Source organism: Halichoerus grypus, chromosome 3 (assembly GCF_964656455.1).
Source record: "Halichoerus grypus chromosome 3, mHalGry1.hap1.1, whole genome shotgun sequence".
In the NCBI taxonomy this organism is placed as follows: domain Eukaryota; kingdom Metazoa; phylum Chordata; class Mammalia; order Carnivora; family Phocidae; genus Halichoerus; species Halichoerus grypus.
Genome location: NC_135714.1, coordinates 31,398,907 through 31,424,450, shown reverse-complemented (window position 1 = coordinate 31,424,450; position 25,544 = coordinate 31,398,907). Strand labels below are relative to the sequence as shown.

At 43.1% G+C, this 25,544-nt stretch overlaps 1 long non-coding RNA gene across 1 annotated transcript in view; it reads right to left on the bottom strand.

The window, feature by feature from the left end:
* Nucleotides 1-1,431: 1,431 nt before the first annotated feature.
* LOC144381333 (uncharacterized) overlaps nt 1,432-25,544 on the bottom strand; it is an 81,875-nt gene continuing 57,762 nt past the window's right edge. The window contains exon 2 of the long non-coding RNA XR_013446309.1: nt 1,432-2,068. This is a non-coding gene — a long non-coding RNA (uncharacterized LOC144381333). The remainder of the gene's footprint in view (nt 2,069-25,544) is intronic.

The window sequence follows — 25,544 nt, the reverse complement described above, 5'->3', positions numbered from 1 at the left end:
ATGCACATGCACTCGCACACACATTCATACACACACATATGTGTACCCACATACACACATTTATGCACATATCCACACACAAACATATGCACATGCACACACATTCATATACACACACGTGCACACACACATACACACACATTTATACACATATCCACACACATTCATACACATGCACACACACATTCATATACACACATGCACGTGCACACACATACACACACATTTATACACATATCCACACACACTCATGCACATGCACACACACATACACACACATTTATACACATATCCACACACATTCAAACACATGCACACGCACACACATTCATATACACTTATACACATGCGCACACACATTTATACACATACCCACGCACATTCAAACACATGCACACGCACACACATTCATATACACTTATACACATGTGCACACACATTTATACACATATCCACACACATTCATGCATATGCTCACACACATTTATACACATATCCACACACATTCATGCACATGCTCACACACATTTATACACATATCCACACACATTCATGCATATGCTCACACACATTTATACACATATCCACACACATTCATGCACATGCTCACACACATTTATACACATATCCACACACATTCATACACATGCTCACACACATTTACACACATATCCACACACATTCATGCACACGTACACCCATACACATATTCACACACACATCCACACACACACATTCATACACAGTCACACATACATACACTTACACACACGTACACACACACACTGCCTAAGACCCTGGCCTCCCTGACCTTCCTGCCTGCATCCTTCACATGGGACTGCCCTGGCTTGTCTCACTTGTGTGTTTATTTGACTTAAGGCCTGCTTTAAAGGGCTCTCCAAGAAAGGCAGAGGGGGAGCAGTGGGGGAAACAACTCTTTAAAGAGAACTTAGTGGTCAGAAAGGAGCCAAGATTAACAGCTCAGAGGGATACAGCAGCCTGGGAAGCCAGCAAAACCCTGCAGGTGGCCTCCCTTCATTTCTACCCTGCCCCCACCGCCACTGTGGAGCCCATCCCTCCCTCCTTCCTGTCCTCTCTCTGCAGCGGGTGGTGGTCACCCCTAACGCCCCAGGCTTTTCCTGTCATACTTGACTTTGTGTTGAGTGAGAAAGTCTTTTTAAGATAGTATCTACAGCAAACTCAAAGCACAAGTCATCATAAAGGAGTGTCTGATGGCAGGGAGTGTGGCCCCTCTCCCTGGGCGCCATGTCCTGGGGTGCTGAGCCAGTGTTAGGCTCCTAGAGAGAGAAATTATCTGAATGTTGAAAAGAGTAAATCCAGAGCAGGAGACCTGGTGTAGGGGAGGAAAACTTCCTTTCTTCCCTTCTAGGTTCTTTGACTGGTTTAATAATTAAGTTGACGCAAAACAGATTAGCAGGAGGGGAAAAAAAGCAAATTTTAATTTTGTATGTACAGACCTCACAGAAATATGAGACTCAAAGAAGTGACCGAAGCAGGCAGTTTTACACCTTGTAGACCAAGAAACAGTGAATTTGTGACAAGACAAAGAAGTTTGGGGTAGTAAATTAGTGAAGTAAGAGAGTAGGTTTATATCACTTTCTTGGCCCTGAATTCCCTATCCCTGGTGATGAGGCTGTCTCTTTATCTCCCAGTACAGGGAGAGTACCTTGCACATGGGAGATTTATTTCCTGCTTTCAGGGGAACAAAGGAGGGTCAGAGTGTCCTTCTTGCACTGTCTGTTTCTTGAGTAACTTTAATTCAAAATAATCACTATGCCGAAGTGGCATATTTGGGGGCAGCCCGCCCTGAAGACCATCAGCTCCCTCCTCTGAAACTTCCCTGGAAATTTTGTCTATTAAAACCGGAGCTAATGTCTGTGGAGAGCAGAATCAGGTTAGTCGCTTCATAGTAGATTGCTCCGTCTCTCACTGAACCAGTCTCAGTCCTGAGAACAGTTGTGACTCATTTCAGGAGGCAGTGAGGCAGGTGGCTTCCCAAGGCTAGGCCTGTATTGTACAGACAATGAGGTATTTAAAAGAGGCATTTCTATGGAAACAAAAGAAAAATAATCGTTCATTATTAGAGCAAATTATAAGCCCGTTTCTGAATTCTGAGGGTAGCTAGTGTAGAAGATTTCTAAATGTCAGGCTGGAAGCATCTTTAGATAGACTGCGGATGGGCAGTGGCAATCTGACAGATTGTCCTGGTCTGCAGTCTGAGTGTCTCTGGTGACCTTTCCCAGTGCCACTGGCATGAAGATGATCTCTCCATATACGAGCCGTTGTGGTAATTTCTCTGAAGTTTATATCAAGTTGTATAATTTAGCTTGCATGGTGGCTTTGGAAAAAAAGCAGGGAGAGGGGCAGAGGGAGAGGGAGAGAAAATCTCAAGCAGACTCCGTGGTGAGCAAGGAGACCGACTCGGGGTCAATCCCAGGACCCTGAGATCATGACCTGAGCCAAAATCAAGAGTCAGACACTTAACCGACTGAGCCACCCAGGCGCCCCTCAGATTGGACTTTTAAAAGCTTCTAGAAGCTAAGAAGGCAAGCCAAGGACTTGCCATCAGACTTTGCCTACAACACCTATAGATTTGGGTTAATTTCTCTCTTTTCAAGGTCCCCAAAATATCCTGAGGTTCTTGCATCCTCCAGGAAGTGACCTTCCTTGCTCACCTACTAAGGCTGCTGGTAACCCTGTAAGCAAGGTATGAGGCTGATTTTTCCAAGGGGATTTATTGGCTCCATAAAGTCAGTCTTAGTTCCTTAAAGCTATCTGGTCATATTTGAGTCTTTGTAGATCTCCCTCAAATATGACATTTCAGTCAAAGCCTTGGTAACATAAGGAGACCTGGTGTGGGGGAGGAAAACTTCCTTTCTTCCCTTCTAGGTTCTTTGACTGGTCTAATAATGTTTTCCAATTGTGTCCTGTTGCAAGAACAATAGTTTTTGTAAATGTATGTAAATAACTATAGTGCCATGAAAATAAGATTACTCCCTGAGAGTTTCTGAATTCTTGGGGCAGGAGGGATCAGGTAGGGATAAAAAGATAAACATTTCCTCTTTGTTCACAAAGGTATATTTTACCAAATTGCTTTCAGTCATAGGTAACTTCAGAGAAAAGAGAAAAGGTGTTTTTTGAATTGGAAAAACAAAATATTAAAAGTATCAGCTATGTTTTAAACAAAAAAGTCACAAAAATTATCAACATCTTCCTCAGTTTATGTCCTTTGTAATTAATATTCGTTTTGCTTGAATCCAGTTTTTCCACTAGTTCTGCAAAGTCTTACCAGGTTCAGGGTTTTTTTAATATATAGTAAAGGTATCAGAAACCTGTATCCTAGACTACTTTCCATGAGTCTACTTGAGGATGAAGTCTTTTGCAAACGCTTTTGCAAAAGCATCAGAGTGAAACAATAACCATATGTAAATGACAAAAGACCTAAAAATGGCCATAAAGATCTGTTGAGAGTTCATTACAAGCAATTGACAAGGAAATTTGCTTATGTCTGTGACACATCACATTTTGAGATAAAACTGGAATTGTTTTAAAAAACTGATAATATAATACCAGAACATATTGAATTTCTAGGAATTTTCTACAATCTGTAGAATCCCTATACCATACAACATGAAGACTTAGTATGACTTTTTATTTGGCAATGCTTCCCATGAATTTAACATACCAAATAAGCCTAATTAGTTTAAAATCTCCCTTTTTATAAGAAGAGAAAACAAATTTTTGGAGATGTTTTAGGGACCCTTAGAAATATCACAAAGTTAGTTCAAGGTCGAAAAGACTCAATGTAGAGTTTGATTTGGGGGAAGTTTGCCAAAAATATCAGAGGTTTTAAAACATTCGGTCAAATAAGGATCGTAGGTCACTGTGAAACAATACATAGTTACCATTTAACCATAGTGACAAGTAAAGACTTCACAGGCAAATGCAGAAAGTTAAATAGTTATAAAAAGCAAACAAACAAAAACCTTAGCTCTTTTAATAGAGAAGACTCAGCTGTCTTAAATAATAAAGGCCCTGCTAAAGACACAGGAAATTATTTGGACAAGATACAAAATTTTTGTTTTCTGGGCGAATTACTTTTAAGAGTAAAGAAATATGTTTCCAGGATTGACACTTGGGCACGTGAATAAATACAGTGTGCCTCACTGAATGAATGTTTGCCAAAAAGTGCTTAATTGCATATACTCTAAAAACACGTGCAAAACCTTTGTTTCTAAGAATGTCAGTTGAATATGTGAATATGCGCAGTACTATTTCATTGAAAAATATATGTTTACCACACTGAGGTACATAGAATAGTCTCTGTGGATCAAATGAATAAAATATGTTTTTAAGAGTTCTAAATAAGTAAATAAATAAGGTAAAGAAAAAACTTTTATAATCACTTGTAAATAGCAGACCAGTAGTTCAAGAAAATGTCCTTTTAACAGAGAGAAAACCAAATTCTAATTTTGTACCAACTTATTTTTGATATTAAAATTTCTTCAACTTAGGGGCGCCTGGGTGGCTCAGTCGTTAAGCGTCTGCCTTCAGCTCAGGTCATGATCCCGGAGTCCTGGGATCGAGCCCCGCATCGGGCTTTCTGCTCGGCGGGAAGCCTGCTTCTCCCTCTCCCACTCCCCCTGCTTGTGTTCCCTCTCTCGCTGTGTTTCTCTCTGTCAAATAAATAAAATCTTTAAAAAAAAAAAAAAAAAAAAAAAAAAAAATTTCTTCAACTTAATTAAATTTGTTCTAATCTTAGCCAGCTTGACTACACATTAAAATTCCTTTCCAAAGATTTCTTTTTCCATAAACTTTCTACAACTTTCTTTATACATTCAGATTCTGTCCTATGTTTTTTCCTCTTTTCCATTTTGAAATAATTAGCCTCTCTTTAGGACAGAATTATTTAATTCCCCTCAGCAAAATATATGTCCATTCCTCATACCTTTTTTTTTTTTTTAAACTGAAAACACACACCCTGCTTTCTTGGCATTTAAAGATGTTTCCCTTATTATTTCCAGTGGCTTTAATTACGTATATTAGCATTCTTAACCCCTAAAAACCTTAACATTTTAGTGAAAATAAAGAAGTAAACAACTATTGGGGCACCTGGGTGGCTCAGTCGTTAAGCGTCTGCCTTCGGCTCAGGTCATGATCCCAGGGTCCTGGGATCGAGCCCCGCATCGGGCTGCCTGCTCAGTGGGAAGCCTGTTTCTCCCTCTCTCCCTGCTTGTGTTTCCTCTCTAGCTGTCTTTCTCTCTGTGTCAAATAAATCAATAAAATCTTAAAAAAAAAAAAAAGGAAGTAAACAACTATTAACTGTCTTTTATATTAGCATTCTGTGACTTGGCAAATTTACAAATACTTTTTACAATTTCTAGAAATATGTTTTCTCATAATAAATTTTTCAGTATGGCCCAGGATGTATTCACAATTGGACCCAACTATCTTTAGTTTTCTGTAAAAGGAAGCCTGAGTTTATCAGTTAATGTCTTAGTATTTGATCTTATCTAGATAATAAAATTCTGTCATTTAATTTAACTTAGCAAACCTCTTAACAGTGGAAGTTACCAAAGAGATTTGGGTAATTATTTTTAGGTAGACATACCATAAAACAATCATTGTAAAAAGTTCACTTAAAAACTAATACCTCACATCTACTTAATTAATTTGTTCTTAACAACCATAGATAACTCATGAAAATTTCATAAAACATTAAAGTGGTTAGCCATCATCTTAAGTTATTTTTCTTGCTGACCGATTTTGTAACAGAGATAACACCAGGTTATTTGACTCTTAGTAAACCTACATAAAATAAAAGTATTATACTTAGTGCTGGTAAGTTTAAAGACAGGCCTGTATTAATTAAACCAACAAACTTAAACTAGTTTTTGTTTACCAAAACGTATCCTAGATCATGTGAACTTGAAAAACATTTGGGTTAGTTCCTATTATATTTCTAAAATTTAAAAATACTTAATTCATACACACTTATTTTTAAGCCAATTAAATTGAGATCTTTACAGATTAATTTTCACAATGCCATGCAGAGGTAGAAAAATACTATGTCTGTAATGCACATACATAGACATACATAAACACACAGACAGACACAAACAGAGATCTCCCAGCTTTAATCCCAAAACTTTAGCAGTGAATCAGGTATAATGTAAAACTCACTCGTTTAAAAAGAACTATGTCTCTGGCAGATGGAACAAATTAAGGTTACCCACTGAAAGGGTTTTGAAGGGGGGGATTTGTTGTTTGCTAATATTTGTGGAAAAGACTTCTAAGATTTGAATTTGTCTTTGACCAGTAATCTTAAGGAAGCTGTGGGCAGGAGAGCCTGTCTAGCAGTTTGTAATTTTATTTTTTCTTAAGTTTTTATTTTAATTCCAGTTGGTTAACATACGGTGTTATATTAGTTTCAGGTGTACAATATAGTAATTCAACAGTTCCATCCATCACCCAGTGTTCATCACGATAAGTGCACTCCTTAATCCCCACCCACCCCCATCTCACCCATCCCCCCACGCCCTCCCTCTGATAACCATGAGATTGTTGTCTATAACTGAGAGTCTGTTTCTTGCTTTGTCTCTCTCTCTTTTTTCCCCTTTGCTTTTTGTTTTGTTTCTTAAATTCCACATGTGAGTGAAATCATATGGTAATGCAATCCCTATCAAAATACCACCAGCATTTTTCACAGAACTAGAACAAACAATCCTAAAATTTGTATGGAGCCACAGAAGACCCCAAACAGCCACAGCAATCTTGAAAAGAAAAAAGAAAAAAAAAAAAAAAAAAGCAAAGCCGGAGGCATCACAATTCCAGACTTCAAATTATATTACAAAGCTGTAGTGATCAAAACAGTATGGTACTGGCACAAAAACAGACACGTAGATCCATGGAACAGAACAGAAAATCCAGAAATAAACCTACAATTATATGGTCAGTTAATCGTCGACAAAGCAGGAAAAAAAATGCAACGGGAAAAAGACGGTCTCTTCAGCAAATGGTGTGAGGAAAACTGGACAGCCACATGCAGAAGAATGAAACTGGACCACTTTCTTATACCATCCACAAAAATAAACTCAAAATGGATGAAAGGTCTAAATGTGAAACCCGAAACCATAAAAATCTTAGAAGAGAACACAGGCAGTAACTTCTTTGACATCGGCCACAGCAACTTCTTTCTAGATAAGTCTCCTGAGGCAAGGGAAACAAAATTACAAAATGAACTATTGGGACCACACCAAAATAACAAGCTTCTGACAGCGAAGGAAACAATCAACAAAACTAAAGGCAACCTCTGGAATGGGAGAAGATACCCACAAATGACATATCCGATAAAGGGTTAGTATCCAAAATCTATAAAGAACTTATAAAATTCAACACCCAAAAAACAAAGAGCAGTTTGTATTTTTAAAAGGCCTTTTTCCCTCTTTTACTTTTTTTCTCCATTCTCAAGTGAGTTTTCATTACCTCCTGGGGTATTTACATTCTAAAGACCTGGTAAGATTTACATCTTTAAGGAACAGAGAAAGAATGCAAATCCTGGACCTAAAGATTAGGCTGGAGTGCTCTATTTAAATCTTGTGGGGAAAGAAAAGCTGAAACGGGCAGCTAGGTGTTTAAGGGATTTTTTCTAGGGAAGGTGGAGGAGTTTGGGGAGCTCAGGGAATTTGCTGAGGGGATGAGACCAAATTTAAGAAATGGAATTCATGTTGGATGTGGACTTTAGTTTTAAGTTTAATTTCCATTCTTTCATCTTGTTAAGAGGACCCCTAAGGCTAGCTGTTTTACTTCTTTGTATCCACTTTTTAATTTGCACTTTCCTTAGGTACCAAGAAGACCATTGTTTAGGACGAAAACTCTCTAAAGAAAATATTTCAAATTAGAAATTTTTCCAATTCAAAAGATCCATCACCTGCCCATTTCAATTAGTGACTCAAACCAACATGGCTTCTTATAGCTCAACCGAGGATGCAAGAGGCATCCTAAAGGAGAGTGCAAAAGATGCAGCCCCCACAAGATCCAGAAAGTTCACACCCAGGGTTGGTTAGCCTAAGAAAGCAAAGGCATGTGTGGTGAAAACGGTGTCTTTAGTCTCTCATGAGAACATAAGATGCCTCCAATCACAGACCCACTAATCTGTGACACTGGGCAGGCACTCCTGGGACAGGACTTTTCCAGCACTAACAAGACAACGAAGCTTGAGATGACAAAGGCCCCTTATGGACTGGGACCCCTCATGACAAAGTCCCCTGAGAGTTGGCACAGTCGGACAGAGAGAGGGCTTCCTGGGACTCATGTCTCAGAACCCCAGTCTATTCGACGGGCCACCAGATGCACACCAGTTCGTGCACCTTCCAGATGGTGGAGACCAGAGAGAATATTCTCACTGGCCACAAAGCCAAGCTCTCAAGCCATAGAACAAAACACAAGGAAACCCTCATCCAGTTTCCTCCATAGAGAACCCACAGCAAAGTTCGTCTGAGCAGACCCCAGCCTGGTGAGAACTGGGAGTTCACCCGTCTATGAGGCCAGCTCAAACAGGCTGATAGGGCCTATGCCTCCGTTCGACCCTATGATTTTCCTCTTTATGACAAACGACACAAAAGACAGAGACAAGAGAAAACAACGACCATCTCTGGGAGGGACAAGATCGATAGAAATCAAGGGGACTCATATCAAATCTTTACCAGATTCACTATACCCAAAGAACTAGCTCACAGCAAATCTCCTGGTGATCCTGGTAAAAAAAAAAAAAAAAAAAAAAAAGACTCTTGGCAGCCACTCTGGGGCAGAACCCCAGAAGGCTGATGTGGTAAGAAAGTCCTTCTTATCTTCTGCCGGCTCTCGTCTGACATCCTGGGATCTCTCAACTGCCACAGCAGTGCCCCCCACTGGGCACCAAAACTGGAGGGGAGGGAAACTTTTCCTTCTTCCCTTCTAGGTTCTTTGCTTGGTCTGATGAAATAGACACGAGGGGGATTAACAAAAGAGAAAACAAATTTTAATTCCATACATATGGGAGCTCATAGAAATATGAGACTCAAAGAAGTGACCAAAGTAGACAGCTTTTACACCTTTTAGACAAAGAAATCATACATTTGTGAAGAATTGATAAGACAAAGAAGTTTGGGCTTGGGGTACTAAATTAGTAAAGAAGTAACAGAGTTTGTTTATGTGCCTTCTTAACCCTGAATTCCCTATCTCTGGTGATAAGGATGTCTCTTTACCTCCTACTATAGGTAAGGCACCTTTCACGTGGGAGATTTATTTTTTGCTTCCAGGGGGACAAAGGAGGATCAGAGTGCCCCTCCTGCATTGGCTGTTTCTGAGGTAAATTTAATTCAAAATAATCAAGATGCCAAAGCACCATATTTGAGGGCAGCCAGCCCTGAACCCCATCACGGGGTTCCAGCTCCAGCTTTGTCACTGTCTAGCAATGTGATCATGCCACTCAGCCTCTAGGGACTCGTACTCCTTATCTGTCTGCGAGTGACATGCCTCCTGCCCACCTCACAGGGTGGTTAAGGGAAAAAATGAGATAAGGCATAGGAAAGTGCCTTCCACAAATGAGCCGATGATATGTACCCCGCAATGCTTTTGCTGATTGACTGCCCAAGTGATTGATAATGTCTTGGGGAACAAGCCCTCCTTGCTTTTTTTTGAAACACTTTTCACCAGAAGCTAAGGGATAATGGATATAGTCTTCAGTGGGAAAGACATTATTACAAGCATCAAACTGGTTTGATTGTGTTTTGGCCAAGGAATTTCCTACTCACTCCCTCCTGCTGTGGAATTCCTGACCCATTTAATGTGACATGTCTGTGATGGAGTCTCTAATTAAAGACTTGCAGGAAAGATAAAAAGTCATTATGTCTCATTTTAGGAAACACTTGTATTACTTAGGGTTTCCAGTGAGAAGCCCCAGGGAACGTCTGTCTTCCCAGACTTGGCAAACCTACCAGCTTTCCTAGACTCTTCTGTACTTGGTCACCAAGATGCAGACAGTAGGAGGCTCTAAGGGCCCCACCAGCCACCCTGTTGGGTACAGTGACCCTAATCCCGGCTTCAGGAGGAGCTAAGAGGGGAGAATCAAGACCCACCAACATTCTAGGCCATGCAGAAAGAGCAGGCATGTCACTCCTGGGGAAGGTGAATCAAGACCCTGCAATAATACAGAGGAGGAGAGAGAAGAGGAGCCCCTGGGGCCATGTTTGACCTGTGTCTTAAAAGGATAACATGGCAGTGGTATGGAGACAAGAATTGGGAGTGGAGCTGAGGAAGGGAGATGCAGTGGGGGCAGGGAGACAAGTCAGGAAGCCACGGGGAAGGTTCTGTGGAGAGATGGTAATCATGTGCACCTAAGTCTTTAGTTGTCTTTATTTGAAGACAACATGATTGTAGGTAAAAAAAATCCTAAGGGATCTACTTTTTTTTTTTTTAAAGATTTTGTATTTACTTTAGAGAGAGAGATTGGGAGAAGGAGCAGAGGGAGAGGGACAAGCCAACTCCGTGCTGAGCGCAGAGCCCAATGCAGGACTCTATCTCACGACCCTGAGATCATGACCTGAGGGAAAACCAAGGTTTGGATGTTCAGTCAGCTGAACCACCCAGGCACCCCCTGGGGAATCTATTTTTTAAAAAATGACGAGAACTAATGAGTTTAACAAGGCTGCAGGATAGAAAATCCATATAAAAATATTTCTATGTACCAACAAAAAACAATTGGCAATTGAGGTAAATCAATTTACAATAGCATCAAAAAATAATATCTTATGAGATAATTTTAACAAAATATGTGTAAAACTTGTACAAAACCCTTGCTGAGAAAAATCAAAGCAAAACTAAAGAAATGCAGGCATATGCTATGTTTATGCATTAAAAGACTCAATAGTGTTGTCAATTCCCTCTAAACTGATCTATGGATTCAACAATATGCCAATCAATATCCTAACAGCCATTTTTTATAGGAATTAACAAGCTAATTCTAAAATTTATATGTAAGTACAAAAGATCTAGAATAGCCAAGATGATTTTTAAAAGAAGAACCATGTTAGAGGCACTACAAGATTTTAACACTTACTATAAAGCTACAGTAATCAAGAGAGCTTAATTTTGGCATAAGAATAGGCGTGTAGATCAATGCAACAGAATAGGGCCCATAATAAACCCGCACAGATATGGTCAATTGATTTTCAACAATGATTTCCTGTGGTGGAAAGAATAGTGTTTTAAACACATAGTGTTGGAAAAGCTGAATAGTCATATGAGAAAAATGAACCTTGACCTGTAATTACACCATGCCCCCAAATTAACTAGAAATGCTGGTGGGTACTAAAAGTGTAAAAATACCTCAAAAAGAAAACACAGAAGAAGATCTTTGTAAATCTAGTATAGGCAACGATTTCTTAGATAGGACACAAAAACATGAATCACAGAAGGAAAAAATGATAAACTGGACTCATCAAAATTAAAAACATTTGCTCCTCAAATACATTAATGAAAAGGCAAGCCAGATATCTGGATAAAATATTTACAATACTTATTTCTGATAAAGGACTTGACTCCAGAATGTAAAGAACTTTAAAACTAAATAGTAATGAAATAAACAACCCAGTAAAAATGAGCAAAAGATTTGACACTTTACTGAAGAAGATATACCAAAAAATGCCATGCCTTTTTCAATCCCAATGAGTGCATTGTCCTCGGGTGGGTGGGCACATGGGCGTACACACACACACACACACACACACACACACTTTTTCCTTGACTGCTAAAAGTTCACTTATCCTTCAAGGCCCAGGTTCAATGTCCCTTCTCTTAAGCCATACTCAAGGTCCTTCTTTTCCGTGCTCTTCCATATTCCTTTGTATAAGCCTTTATCGTAGAACTTGCCTTGCTTTATTATGATCATCTGTTTCAGGGTCTGTTTCCTCCACTTGAATGTAAACCCCTTAAAGGAGAAGATTAGGTCTTCTTCCTCTTGTTACCTCCACCACCTAGCACAAGGCCTGGTGTAGAGCAGGTGCTCAATAATTGTTTATAAATGGAGAGGAAGAAACCTTTCTTCCTTATTTCTTGGAATGCAAATTACATCCTGGTCCTCTCATGTTTCTTAAATTAGGCTCTCCAGCAATCGGCAATCTTAGAGCCATGAGATCGTAGCATTTTAGAGCTCAGAGGACCTCAGATGTTCACAAATCATATTCTGCAAACCTGAGGGGTTTCCTCAGAAGCCACCTGCAAGGACTGAGGGGTATTTCTCTGTAACTTCACTTTAAAATCCCCTTCTACTAGAAAGTCAGATGTTTGCCAAGGTTCTGCTGTCATATCTGATACTAGAGTGGGCCTCTGGCATGTCTGACTCATGAGGTCTATGATCCTTTTCAGTCCTGATAATCTAGTAATAGATGTACCCCAACTCCATCCCCCTCCTGCAATTGACTTTGGTATGATTTTTCTTCAAAGCCAAGTAATAAAGAGTGCATGAGCCAAATGATATTTCTCCTTGAGGTTCAGTAATCCATGATCTTCTATTGGTCTCAGACACACTCCTCAGTGTCACCATAAAATACACAATGACCTTCTTTGTGCTTCCAGGGGCCCCCCCTCAGTCCTTTGCCCAACCTCCTGTAAGCACCTCTGCACAACTGTCCCTTTCCCACCTTACTGATTTGGTAAAATACCGGAGAGCTAACTGGATGCAGGAGAGGCAAGAAAGTCCTCTCTATGGGTTTAAAAAAAATAATTTGCTTTCTTACCATAAAGTAATGCACATCCACTGTAAAAATTTAGGTAGTTTGGATAAGAAAAAAGAAAAAAACAGCAAAATTATTCTTAATACCATCTTTTTTAGAGTTAATCACTTTTAATCATTTTACAGCGATCTCTCCAATCTGCTATGTGTGTATGTCTATAACCAAAATGAGATCGAAGTGTTGTAGAATCTGTTTTTTCCTCTCTAAACCACATATTGAACATATTCTAATGTCATTAAAATTTTTCTATAAATTTTTTTTTTCAACAATCCCTACCATGGGACATATAGGTTATTTCTAATTTGGCGCCATTGTAACAAATTCTACAGTGAACATCCTTGTACCAATAGTGCTAAGAATCAGCTTGATTATTTTTTTTTAAAGATTTTATTTATTTATTTGAGAGAGAGAGAGTACATGAGAGGGGGGAGGGTCAGAGGGAGAAGCAGACTGCCGATGAGCAGGAAGCCCGACTCGGGACCCGATCCCAGGACTCCAGGATCATGACCTGAGCCGAAGACAGTCACCCAACCAACTGAGCCACCCAGGCACCCCATTTAGGACAAATTCCTTAAAGTAGAATTCTGGGACAACGGGTATGTAAAAAATTTGAAACTACTCTTTTATTCTTATTCCAGGAGAGACAATCTTTTAATTTAGATTTTGTGAGAGGACTTCATTAGCACACACAGCTCATGAGTTTAACTCTGTGCAGAGTTCCTGGTTAATTAAATGATTTTGGTGGTTGAACTCATGGTTGCCACGCTGCAAATATGTAGATGCTCTAAACGAATCACCCACCACAGGTTTTTCCCTTCTCCCAACAGCCCCCAGCGGGTTGGCGTCTCCTGCAGCCTGTTTCTCAGGTCCTCCTGGTTGATCACGTCCTGGCCTTCCTGTTTTCTGCCTCCTAGTGGATGTATGTGCTTTGAATCATGCTGGCCTCCAGATCTCTAAATCTCATTGGGCCATATTCTGTCTTTTAAGGCCAGGGGAATTCTCCACTGGTAGGTCTGTCATTAGTTTCTCTCTGCCAAAGTTTATAACACCTTATAATTTGGTCACCTTGACCAATGTCATCAAGGTGTTTCCACCTTATGGATCATTAGCACAGATTAAATGGGCAACACCTAAGCTGACCTCCCCAGCCCCACCCAGGGCCCCACCATGCATCAGTTTCAGCCTGGACTTCATGACACTTGTGGGCTTTCTAATTTCCATCCCAAGTGACCACACACTGACTGAAGAAGCTGGACTCCATGGTCAGCCCACAGAGTGCCTTAAGTGGTGACCACACCTAGGAACTTGAAGACTCCACTTCACATTTTATTTTCCCCAGGCTCTTAAAATGACCCCCTGAGCTGCAAACATTCTATGTACCTTTCCATCCATCTGCGTGCTCCACCCTTCTCCCCGCTTGCTCTATACCTCAGGGGGCTGACCTACAGGGGCCGCCTCAATGGACTCCACAGCCCTCTGGCACCCACTTGGGTTCAGCCAATAGGGAGCACTATAGGGAATGCGGGGGAGGGAGGAGCGTGAAGTCGGGGCATCCATTCACTGAGCTGTCTCCCTTAGAGTTGTTGCCAAGTCCTTCCGCCAAAAGTCACTGCCTTGTCAGGGAGCCCTCTCCTCCCAGCTCTCTCTCTAGGTTTTCCCACCCACACCCTCTCCTTGCTTGTTGTACCATCCTCAGGCTTCCAACTCATCACTGTAGCTCCCCGACACCTTGCCCATCCCTTGCATATAGTCTCTTTAATAAACTCTCCTCAAGTTACCCAATATGAGAGTACCAGCAGTTTTTCACCAGGACCCTACTGATAAAATAGGGCTGGGATAATGCTACTAGGGGGCTGGGCTGGACGTGGCCTAGGTCCGTCATTCGGACGGCAGGGACCCCAGATCTGTTCTGGAGGTGAGCCTCTCCGCCTTCTCCCAGATCCATAAATGTTTAGCACTTTTGGAGTTCTCACATTTTTTAATATAAAAGAACTTTGACATTCTCTTAACAAGAGCTATTGCAGGTGTTGGAGCACTTTCCACGTATTCATTTAACAGCTATTTATTGAGCGCCTCCTACCACGCGCCAGACACGGAGCTAGACAGCACACACACCTCTGCGAGCCAAGCGGCCACACGCCGTGAAACCAGTCACCCTGAATGTTCTGCAGAGGAACAGCTTCCTGCAAAGAGAGGCGCCTTTTGTTAGGTGTCCTCCGGCCCGCTGAAGCCGAGCGCCTTTTGCTCCTGAGAGTTTATATTCAACATCTGATGATATCCGAAAAGAACTTCGGAAGATAGGAAGGTAATGCAACCGAACAAAAGGAAAACTGTGGAAGGAGGAGAACCTCAGCGTCTTTGTAATCCTGGTTCGCCCGGAGCACCCACGAGGCTGATGGGTCTCCGCATGGCTATGCCACTCTTGTCAACTTCATTCCATCTGCCCTGCCTCAGCTCTTCCCAGGCCCGCCTTATTCTCACCCCTGTCCCGCCCAGCCTGTTGGGCAAGGTATGCATGCCCCAAAATGCTGGCAGCGATCGCCCCCGACCCCCTTTCTTCTTCCTGACACGGTCTCCCTCCCAGCCCATGTCTTGGAGAGACTGAATCTTGCACATGGACACCTTTACCGCCACCACCCTGGGCCCGGGAAGTTGGTGTCTCTTCTCAACTGTCTGTTCTTCCTGGTCCCTTGAGGCCCAGCTCCCAGCATGAGCTCTGGACCACCTTCCTCTCCGAGAAGCCCCAAACCCAAGAGTTCTTCTTCCAGTCAATCCCCTATTAATTTCTCATCTTTGAACGCCTGAAAAAAAAAAAAAAAAAACAGTCCGCCCTCTTTTCTTTCTTCTCTACTCTCCCTCTGTGCCTTCTCTCTTTTCTCCTGTCTATATTTTTCTCTGTTCTCTACATTTTGCCTCTCACTCTTCCTAAAAAAAGCTACAGGAGTTCCTTGCTTTGAAGAGCAAAGATTCTCCTGCAGATAAAAGTAAGCCAAGTTGATGCGCACCTGGGTGGCTCAGTTGGTTAAGCATCTGCCTTCAGCTCAGGTCATGAACCCGGGGCCCTGGGATGGAGCCCTGCATCGGGCTCCCGGCAGAGAAGAGCCCTGCTTCTCCCTCTCCCTCTACTGCTCCCCCTGCTTGTGCTCTCTCTCTCTCTGTCAAATAAATAAACAAAATCTTTACCAAAAAAAAAAAAAAAAAGGTAAGCAAAGTTGAAAACGTTTGAAATTCCATCAACATGTTTAAAATAATGATGGTGATGTTGATAATAATAGTAACAATAAGAGCTTTCAATTACTATGTTTTCTCCATCCTAGGCACTGTCCTGAGAACTTTATATGCATTGACTTATTTAATCCTTCCAAGGGCCCTGGAAGTGATTACTATCATTCTGTCCAGTGTACAGTCAAAGAAACAGGCCCAGAGAGGGGCTGTGACTTGCCCAAGGTCACACAGCAAGTGGTAGAGCTGGGTCTCCAACACAGGCCTGCTCGAGTCCAAATTCCAAATTCCAACCTCCTTGTCTTCACCACTGCACAAAAGGAGTTCTAACTTCTCTTGAAAGAAGCCAGCTTCTGCCACAGAAATAGCCCCTCTCCAGCTTCCCACTTCGTAAGTTCAAACTTTTATATAATAATGAGCTTCCCTCGGCAAGGCACACCCATCCTCCTTACTGGGTGGGGGAAGCCTCACCAGGTGAAACCTCCTATTTACTCCCCATCCAAGGCTGGCCCCGCGCTGGGTGGGGCAGTGGGTGGGGAGCCACCCAAACCACCTCCTTACATCTGCTCACCCACAAGGAGCCTCAACAATGACTCTGCCCTCCTGACAGCGTCACCACACGGAACAACAGCGAACACTCGCCTTTGACTAGGGTCAGAGCTTCCAACGACATAGAACCTCCATCTGGTCTGTGTTTCTAAAAAGCACGACTTTCTCCACGATGCAAACAGAGAAAGGCCATGCACCTAGTTACACTGATCCAGGACAGTTTAATCGTTCACTCAACAAACACGTACAGAATGTCCATCATGTGCCAGGCAATGCACAAGATATGGGGCTCTCTCTTCCAGGGGATTATACTTCCATCTGTAGAAGGAATAAAATATTCTAAGTGTCCCTCTGGTAGACTGAATTATAATTTAGCAAATATTGCCTCTCCCCTCTCCCTTGCCCATTCTCTGCCCCACCGAATTGGGACTTGGCCGGGTAAAATACTTTGGACAATGCAGTGTGGGCAGAAGTGAGAACATGCCAGTTTCAGGTGAAGCCTTAAAGAGGCATCGCAAATATCTGCCAGGTGTCTCGAACACCTGCCTTCCGACATGGGAGCCCTGCTGACCAGCGGGGGGCCGTGTTCCTTCAGCCTGGGTCTCAGAAGAAGAAGTCATATGGGAGTAACCCTGAGCCATAGCACCAGCTCACGGCCGCTGACAAATTACACGGACAAACAATACATGTTTGTTCCTGAAGGCCGTTGGAACTTTGAGGTTGTTTGTTCCATAGTATTATCACAACAAAAACTGAGTCATCCAGTCCCATACTGAGCCATACTCCGCACCTATCTTGTGGCCTTTTTCTTGCTTTGGGAATTGAAATCGACATCATCCTATAATGGCGAGTTTCCCTCCTCCACCCAGGGTATTTGCGGAGCTACTAGTCAGGTGGGGGAAGCTGTCTGAACAAAACTTACTGATCTTCATGTCATATTAAAGTACCTGCAGAAACCCCATAGAGCCAAGAGCAGCCCTTAGACGCGGACTATTGTTAATCACTGCTACCCACAGACACTTTGTTTTCTATTGCTCATTATCAATTTCTAAAGTTAACATTAACCACATCAAGGGCAAGCACTTGTTTAAATACTCTGAAGGACCCAACTGAGTTTAATGTTTATAACCCAAGACCAAGGCAAGTCAGGAAGACCAAAAAACGGGCACTCTGGCTTTGGAGCCTTCTGCAGTCACCATCTGGCGCGCTCTAGGTGTTTAATCATGTTCTTTTAACATCCTTTAGTTCAACAAATATTTATCGAGTACATCCTCTGTGTAAGGCGCTGGAATACAGAGGGGAAAAGGCTCCTACCATCAGCTCACTCGCTTGCCAGCTCATGGAAAGAATGAGTACTTACATAACTAGAATTAAAGACAACACCACGTATAAGGTATTTTGAGAGAAGTGCCAGAAAGGGATTGTATCCAATCAGAGGGGGTCGAGAAAAGACAGCGTTTCACACCGAAGGAACAAAGATGCAGAGAGGCTGCATGGAACAGAATATGAAAGATGAAGAGCTAGAATGGGAAGATTAGTAAAGGCCAATTGTGGACAGCTTCCCATGCCAGGCTGGTGAGTTTGTTGTCAAACCCAAGAATGAACACTTAATTAAATCCGTCACATCCGTGTTGACCACACCCTTCACTGGGCCCAGAATTTGGATTTTTCTAAGAATGTCTAGTCGCTAACAGCTTGAACCTCCACAAAAACAACTAGAGGTAAAATATTCTGCCCAAAAGCGAATATGACAACAAGGTGGTTTCCATGACTACAGCCAAGCAGAAGTACTATAAACAGGCTTTGTGTTGGGGGAAAGAGGAGAAAGAACTTCTCAGCAATGGGTACGTTGGCAAGTGTTTTCACAATCTAGACTACCGTCTGCACTGGCTGGGTAAAGAGAGATTGAGTAGCGCAACGGGCTGTCTTGAACCTCACTGCTGATGTTGACCATGGGGTCTCGCCTCTCCAGCAAGTAGGACCCCTGTAGACCACTCATAGCACCGCCGCGCCCTCCCCACCACGCCCTGCCCCCCACGCTCACACATTTTCCCCAGGCTGTGCCTGGCCTCTGGTCTCACCTGCCCCACCTAATTACACCCATGACTCCAACCGGCCAGAAAACACATCACTATCAGGTGATTACAAAACAAAACGAAGATATTCAGGTAGTACCAGGTTCTCGGCTGGCCTCTGCTGAGCTGCTCCCGCACCTACTGAAATGACCTGTTCATGGGTCCAACTTCCCCCGGCGCCGTAAAGTGTGGACGGGGAGGGCCGTGTCTTTTTCTCTTTATGCCCGATGCCTCCTCGTCCATAGACGACGCATGTGAAATAGTACAGTGCTTTCCCACGTCTTAGATGCTGTCTCTTCAACCGCCCTTGATAGATTATCTCACTGAATCCTTCCAACGATCCAACCTTACAGGGTAGGCATTAACATTGCCATTTTACAAATAAGGAGCTTGAAACTCAGAAAAGTAATTTTTCCAAGATCATGCAGCTGGGAAGTAGAGCAGCAAGATCTATCCGAGTCTAAGGACCTCCTTTTTTTTTCTTCAGCTAAGACAGAAGAGGTGATTTACTGTATTCAGGTTACATTGATGAACGGATGAAAACAGAATCGGTCCCAAAAGTCCACAACAGGTCCAGGGCAAAAGACTGCTTCAGTATGAGCAAGGCGGGTCTCCCAAAGGTGGACCTTGCGATCAGATGGTGATAGATGTTCTAAATCCGTGGAAGCAAGCTCTAGAAAGTAGGCATGCTGTCCAACAGTTGGAACCAGCATCCCTGGCCGCTGACTTTCCTTATTTCTGCCCCTGTGGCCTCCATGGGTGCACAGGCCAGTGGTTCACTTGGACCTCTGCCTCATCTTTGTTACGCTGCAGCCTGCGCATTCGCTTCTTTCTCTCATGGTGTGGAGGTTTCCAAGAAGATAGCGCGAAGGCCAAGAGCGCGTGTTGTAGAAGGTTTATATGCATTAAACCGAACTCATAGCCAGGTTTCTGGAATAATAAGACTTGGAGTGTCCCTACTAGATCAACCTTTTCAGAGAAAGCTTCCTTTGAGGACTGATCCTTGGGAAGCTCACCCCAGGCTGATGTTTGGCAGAGACATACAGGCCCTTTGTTTATGGTCTTCTAACTCTGTTTAAAACTGAATTTGAATCCGTAGGCTGGGTTATAGGGAGCGAACAAGGGTTGCTCTGTCACTCTTTTCGTGAGGGTTATACATGCCAGGCCAGGTGAGAACTCCCCTCAAGAAAGCCAAGAGCAGGGGTCCGGACAAGTGACAGGGATTTGCAGACCAGCAGACAGGCCTCAAACACCTGCTGGATGCCCAGCAGTGGCCTCGGCCAAGTGCCCAAGGTCACAAGACAGCACTGGTGGGGGAAGGGTGGGAGCTGGCTCTGGACAGAAACTCAGAGCACGGGCTGGAGGTTCACGGAAACTAGAGTTAAGAATATTGGCTTACCCAAGCTCACATGAATATTCAAAAGGTCATTTGTCTCAGGGAAGTCTTTTTTAATCCACTAAGAAATGAAGCCACAGCCCTTCCAGATTTTTCCAAGAAAGAAAATCGGGCTTCCATCCCTGCCAGATGATGACCAACATCTGTTTTTTTCAGAACCACGTTCCACAGTCCAGTGTCCAGATGCATCACGAGGCGTGTCTGAAACAGCCAGGTTTACTGGCACCCTGACCCCGGGGTCAGGAGCCATAGATAAAGAGTGTGACTCCAGGCTCTTACCTTGAGCTTGGGTAACAGCGAGCAGGGCTCCACCCTGATGACACCAGCCCTGACCATCTGGTTCATCAGGATGAAATTATTTTTGTTTGTAGCCGCACCCATGGCTCCACCTCAAAAAATAACAGGTAGCAGCCCCAAATCTGGTTTGAGCCCTGCCTAAAGGCATGCACCCGGAGTGCCAGTCTGCAGCCAGACCCCAGAGAGAACAACTTTTCTGGGCATCCAGGGGGTAACCGGGAAAGCCTGGGACAAAGGGAAGGGCTAGCAGGCCCTGAAGCATTTCCTTCTCTCCCTACAAGGAGACCAGTTAGGGAACTAGTGAATGATTTACAACTTGACTCTTTATAAAAGGAGCACATTAACTTTCTGGATCATTCATCCACAATAAATTAAGAAAACTTAGTTGAAATGCAAGCTTCCAGAAGGCTTCAACTCTGTAGCAGGCAGGGGGTTAATAACTGCAACTTCTTTAAACCTTTGCCTAAATTCAGACACGGACTAAAGAAATTAGCCCTGGTATTTTCTCAGACAAACCTGGAGCTCATTAAAATCAGAAGAGCTGTTCAGAGTAAGGACTCAGCTCATCAGAAAGGGAAGAGAGAGGTGCCTTGTTATCCCAGAATTCTAGATCCTCCTGTCTCTCCTCTTGCTCCCCCATCCTGAAAAACAATGGAAAGTTGCAAGTCAGGTCACCTGTTTGCAAACGATCTTGTTTTAAGAATGCAGGATAAATGTTAAAATGATTAATTTAGCAAAGACATTGGAAAGAACTTTGTGAGTTTTGCTGAGTTAAACTGTTTTCAATTAACATCTGCTTTTCAACTACACTGATTTGGGGGACAAGCTTGGAGTATTTATCTTTCTTTTCCCAGCAGGAGTTGCTTCTTGTGTTTATTTCATTAACAATTATGAGTCCAAAATCAATTGACTAATATGAAATGTCAGGGGGAAAAATTGAGACCAGCAGGATGATCTTGCTGTGGAATGTGTTCCCAATCTTAGAATAACCAATTACAGAAGACATCATTCTGGAGATATCCTCGGCTCTACCTGTAAGGCATTCAAGTCAAATCAAAAGTGAGGACAGAACACCCAAGACTGGAGCACACATTCAGCTCGGTTGCGGTCTACAGCTGTGCAGTGCACAGCCCACACAACCATACCATTCAGGCTCACCAATTGTTTATGTCTGGCATCTTTCAGATGGTCTGGTGCCCTTGCTGGTTGTTAAACATTATGACTATCACTCTGTCAAGGCCCAAGACCCTGCTGGTTACAGAGGTTCGGTCACTGAGGTCTAATTTTTGCTCATTCTCCCTTTATGACTTGGACCTTACTTAAAGTATCTTCTGCCAATTTTTTTTCGGGGGGGAGGAATCTGTACCATCAATATTCAATCTGCATACAATCACTTAATCCCCCTATTTTGGCCATGTTTGCCCATCCACCTGGTATCTCTCAACCAGGGAGGGATCCTCTGTTTTTCCAGAAAATAAACTTCCAAACATCTTTCAGGTATGTGTAATGCTCAGAGGCATGGACTGGGGAAAGTGATCTAGAGATCCAGTAACTTCTCAAGTAGGTTCACCCTACTTCCTACATGAGCTCCCCCTTCATGCACAGTTCTAGAAGTTTCTATGCCTTTTGTACAGGTTGGTTTCCTCACTTTCTTCCCTGCCATTTTGGGCTATGGCTTTTTCCAATCTGCTAAGTCAGTTATTATATGTCCATCTATTGTCCAACGTCCAAAATTGTGTTGCTGCTATTTCCTCATCTGTTGTCCCTGTCCTTGGGGGTTTTGTGGGTTGTTTTTTTTTTTTTTTTTTTAAGTCTTTTCTGTAATTTCAGTTGGGTTTGGGGAGAAAGCTAACTAAGATAAGTATGTTGAGTCCACCATCTGAACACAAAGCCAGAATCCTTTCAGTTTTTAGGCCTAGCTACACATCCAAGATTTCCCAATAAGATAGTTAGTGACAGTGATGAGAGAGGTCTGCTGTTTGGGAGACAGTGCATAGGGATGTCCCCTCTGATGACATGATTTGAACAGCTGGAGGAAGAACATTCTGAGTATAAAGGGGGACGTTTCAGAAACAGCAAGGTCTGTGTGGAGGTGAGAATGACAGGGGATGGAAGTAAGAAGGGTGGGCAGAGATCACATCAGATTTTAAAGGCTGAGAAGGAGCTTCTCATTTCATCCTGAGAGATTTAGGAAACCACTGGAAGATTCTGAGCAGGGAACGATGGGATTTGGCCATTGTTCTGCCTGCTGAGAAGACGTCATGAAGGCGGGACAAGGACAGAAACAGGTAAATCAGTTAGATGCCTTTGCAAGGAGCCAAGCAAAAGATGGCGGTGGCTCGAAGCCGGGGTAGGGGTGGTGAGAGGTGATGGGGTGAATTAAGAATATATCCTGGTGGTACAGCTGATTCACTGGATGTGGGGTTGGAAAGCGAGAGAAGCATCCATAGGACTGCGAGATAACCAGTCTGAACAACTGAGGACTGGATCTGATGTCTGTCAAAACGGGACAGCTAGGAGAGAAGCAGGGGTGCTCTGCACAAGGTCAAGAGTTTGGTTTTGGACACATCAAGCCTAAGATGCCTACCAGACATCCACCGGAAATACTAAATAGGCAATTGGAAATAGGAATCTGGCATTCCCGTGACAGATAGAAAATGGACACAGAGAGTGCCCCCTTTGCCCCCGCCCCCAGCTACAGAGGTCTGAGCTGAAGGACGAAGGAAATATTCAGGGAGCAGCAGGACACAGCCCACAATAGGGTCCAGAAGCTTCTTCCAAGGTAGGTTTTCAGAAGAAAGTGTAGATAAATTAAAACTTCAGTCAGGATCCATAAAAAGGACATCTGGCCTAGAGGACCCTCCAAATAAATTGAGCAAGAAGAGTGAAAGGACTGGCCATTCAGAGCCCCAGGGGCAGAGGAAGCCCGCCCCCCTCCCAGCCCCTGCTACCTGGGGACCACGCTGATTGTTCCTCTCACTTCCTCCTCCTGGGTAAGCGCATTCCCAGCTTTGCTGTGGCCTCAGGGTGGGCCTCTGTGGCAGGCAGGCACCTGAAATGTCTTCTAAGATTTATGTCCTTATTCATCTAACTACAGGATCCCTTTCTCTCCTTTTTCTCAGAATTTCCAGATCATCCTTGTGTTTACACCATAAATATTTTTTTGAATATATACCTTCGGGTGCATACTCACCTGTGTACAAAACCCGTGTTAGGCGCAGCGCAAATAAAAAGACAGACTTCAGAGATGTAACAGCAATCGAAAACACTGTTTAAGAGACGCTTCGAACAAAGTGCAGGAGGATTTTTAGAAGAGGAAAGATTCCTGGCTGGGATGGTCAGGGCAGACTTCTGAGAGGGAGTGCCCAGTGAGCTGGGCTTTAAGAAATGAGTGCGTTTCCCTTTAGAGAAGACAGAGAGAGAGGAGAGCCATCTAGGTGAGATCAGAGTATATATTAGGAGACTTTATACTTACATTTGCCTGCCTTTTAAATTCATGCTTTCTTGGCTGCATGTACCTTGTTATTTAGGGTACAAACTTACAGCTAGTAGATAAATCCATCCTGGAGACCCAGTGCACAGGAAAGTGAATCTAAGCAATATTGTATTATGATCATACAACTGGCTGAGAGATTAGATCTTAATTATTCCCACCACAAAAAAAGAGATGGTAATTATGTGAAGTGATAGAGGTATTAACTATGGTTACAATGGCAATCATATTACAAGACATAAATGTATCAAATCAGCATGTTATACACCTAAACTTTACACAATGTTACACGTCAAATAGACTCCAGTATTCATTCACTCATTCATGACTTCTTTCAATAAACATAAAAAAGCCACATCCTCATTTAATGTTATTTAAATCTCAAAAGAAAAAATATCGGGGTGCCTGGGTGGCTCAGTCGGTTGGGCGTCCTGCTCTTGGCTTCAGCTCAGGTCGTGATCTCAGGGTCATGAGATTGAGGAGCCCCATGTGGGGTTCCATGCTCAACAGGGAGTCTGCTTGGGATTCTCTCTCTCCCCCTCTCCCTCTGCCTCTGCCCCTCCCCCCACTCGTTTTCTCTCTCTCTCACGCTCCCTCATAAATAAATAAGTCTTTAAAAAATAAATTAATTTAACATCAACACTTAAAACAAATTGAAGTAATTAAATAAAACAAAGTCCTTAAACTAAATCCTACCCCCTCCAACATTCTCTGTCTCTCTCTCTCCCCCACCATATACCCACACAATTCTTATTAAAGGAACAAATAATGTGAAGGTGATCCTTTCCAAAGCCAGAAAACTATGAACTAAACAGCTCCCATCCCTCCTCCCTACCTCCCCATGGCATCACAAGCCCTTAAAAAACAAAAAACCAAAGGGGCGCCTGGGTGGCTCAGTCATTAAGCAGAGTCTGCCTTTGGCTCAGGTCATGATCCCAGGATCCTGGGATCGAGGCCCGCATTGGGCACATCGGGCTCCCTGCTTGGCCGGAAGCCTGCTTCTCCCCCTTCCCCTCTCCCTCCCCCTCTCACTCCCCCTGCTTGTATTCCCTTTCTCGCTATCTCTGTCAGGTAAATAAATAAAATCTTTAAAAAAAACAAAACCCCAAAAACCACACACACACACAATGTCGGGCAATGCAATGAAAGCAACAGGTGGGGGGGGGCTGGGCTCAACATGGTTCCTGGCAGGAGGAATGGCTCCACAGAAACTGAAAATCAGACTTTTCATTTTCTTGCTCAAATTTTAAGCTGACTTTACCTGAAACTAATCACTTGGCAAGGGTATCTCTACAGACCGCCTCTTTTCCCATTAAGTACGGAGAGAGTTCAAAGACCAAAAACTATAAATTTGCTTTAAGAAAAGCAGACTTATTTATTTATTTATTTATTTGACAGAGAGAGACACAGTGAGAGAGGGAACACAAGCAGGGGGAGTGGGAGAGGAAGAAGCAGGCTTCCCACTGAGCAGGGAGCCCGATGCGGGCTCGATCCCAGGACCCCGGGATCATGACCCGAGCTGAAGGCAGACGTTTAATGACTGAACCACCCAGGCGCCCCAGAAAAGCAGACATTTTTAAAGAAAGAGGCCTGATTCATTCGAAGTGCACAACGGCCTATGCTGGTTCTAGATTTGGTTTGCGATGCATCATCAAAGGGACTTTTATATGAAACACTGAAAGGTCCCACTGTGACAAGCCTTAGTCTTGGAGCAAACA